Source organism: Schistocerca americana, chromosome 6 (assembly GCF_021461395.2).
Source record: "Schistocerca americana isolate TAMUIC-IGC-003095 chromosome 6, iqSchAmer2.1, whole genome shotgun sequence".
Taxonomy (NCBI): Eukaryota; Metazoa; Arthropoda; class Insecta; order Orthoptera; family Acrididae; genus Schistocerca; species Schistocerca americana.
Window position 1 is genome coordinate 288,949,580 of NC_060124.1, and position 2,500 is coordinate 288,952,079.

The following is a 2,500-nucleotide window of genomic DNA, read 5'->3' on the forward strand; positions in this document are numbered from 1 at the left end:
TAGACGCTTTAGGTGCGACCACCCGTGCTCCCAACTGAGCTTGCCGCTGCCGACAGAGGCCCGGGAGCGTGCTGTCGTGGCATTGCCGGCGGGAGACAACACGCGCCACCTACGGTGGCCGGCAGCTCCAACGCCAGCGCCACAGAAGGACAAAAGCCCCACTTGGGTGCCGAAGCGAACTCTCCCAGCACAGCGCACGCGCCAACACGTCCGCACAGCTGCGATACAAACCACCTGCGAGAACCGCAGAGGCGACCGAGCAGCAGACGGCGTCGCGGCGCCGAGCGCCGGGCGGCGGCGCATCCTCAGCGCACACAGTCCTCAATCGGACCAGCACACTGCAGATGTCCACCGCGCTTCGCACCGGGCCCGCGAGGACCTACTTTGGCCGCACGGCGCCGCGTGCAGGGTGCGCCGGCGCGCAGCTGCGCCGCCTGCCGCCTCCGTCGGCCGGCGCGCCTGCCACTGGCCGCCCCCACCAGCCGGCTGTAGCGCGTGCGCCCACGCACCGCGCGGCCAGCACGCCGGGAGGCCCCCCCTCACCGGCCGGGGACGGTCCCACCCAGCCACCGCCGCGTATCGCTTCACACCCACATGCCATTCACGTTCGTGGGCATGGTGGGTATCGCTGAAACAACCGGTTGGTAGCTCAACCGATCGTCGCCATCACTGATTCACCTCTAGCGAGAACAACCGCACCACAACGGTTTACCAGTTGTTCATTTGCGTAACGTCACCAGCAAACGTAGACGTCCATCGCCATTTGCAAATTCAACGATTGTTGCATGCCTGTGTCAGGTGTCACGACACACTATGTCTGCCCACATACACGCAACAACATGTGCACGCTTCGCGAACACGTGGAAGGTGGCCCCCGTACGTATGCGATGTCCATTGCGCGAACGACTGTCAACCGGCCTCTGTCGCATGTCGCAGATGTGGAACGCAGTGCACCATGCTATCACGGTGTGTGAGAAGAGACGACTACGTCTGACAACACGCGCCACTACATCAACAGACGGCTCATGCTGATCGCCATCCACGGCATACCATACTGCAATCCAGCTCTTATAGGGAGACGACACGTAGCTGAGTGCACAATATTTGGACCGTATGGTTCGCCGTTGTTGGCGCAGTCGTGGTACGGTCACACATGTACCACGATGTATCATTCAGTACATGAGGACCAATGTGCAGTACAGTGTGTCATTTGGACGTACAACATCAGCGGACAGTTGACACAAGCCGTACCACAACGTAGGCTGTGCTTCGCCATGCGAATGCCAATGAACAACTGCGAAGGGCATTGAGCATGTACGTCCTGCTGCCATCCGCATTACAGTGTATAGCTGCAAGGTGTTTAACATGAAGCGATACTCTGGGGACCGGGCAGTGCGAGTGGCAAACTATATTGCGGGGGTTGCAGTTAGGCAACACTACACTAATTTAGCGCGTCGTATGACAATTACAGAGCGGGTTAAGGCCCAACGTGTGTTGGGTTAAGGCCCAACGTGTGTTGGGTTAAGGCCCAACGTGTGTTGGGTTAAGGCCCAACGTGTGTTGGGTTAAGGCCCAACGTGTGTTGGGTTAAGGCCCAACGTGTGTTGGGTTAAGGCCCAACGTGTGTTGGGTTAAGGCCCAACGTGTGTTGGGTTAAGGCCCAACGTGTGTTGGGTTAAGGCCCTACGTGTGTTGGGTTAAGGCCCAACGTGTGTTGGGTTAAGGCCCAACGTGTGTTGGGTTAAGGCCCAACGTGTGTTGGGTTAAGGCCCAACGTGTGTTGGGTTAAGGCCCAACGTGTGTTGGGTTAAGGCCCAACGTGTGTTGGGTTAAGGCCCAACGTGTGTTGGGTTAAGGCCCAACGTGTGTTGGGTTAAGGCCCAACGTGTGTTGGGTTAAGGCCCAACGTGTGTTGGGTTAAGGCGCAACATAGGTTAGGTTAAGGCGCAACATAGGTTAGGTTAAGGCGCAACATAGGTTAGGTTAAGGCGCAACATGGGTTAGGTTAAGGCGCAACATGGGTTAGGTTAAGGCGCAACATGGGTTAGGTTAAGGTACAATATGGGTTAGGTTAAGGTACAATATGGGTTAGGTTAAGGTACAATATGGGTTAGGTTAAGGTACAATATGGGTTAGGTTAAGGTACAATATGGGTTAGGTTAAGGTACAATATGGGTTAGGTTAAGGTACAATATGGGTTAGGTTAAGGTACAATATGGGTTAGGTTAAGGTACAATATGGGTTAGGTTAAGGTACAATATGGGTTAGGTTAAGGTACAATATGGGTTAGGTTAAGGCGCAACATAGGTTAGGTTAAGGCGCAACATAGGTTAGGTTAAGGCGCAACATAGGTTAGGTTAAGGCGCAACATAGGTTAGGTTAAGGCGCAACACGGGTTAGGTTAAGGCGCAACACGGGTTAGGTTAAGGCGCAACACGGGTTAGGTTAAGGCGCAACACGGGTTAGGTTAAGGCGCAACACGGGTTAGGTTAAGGCGCAA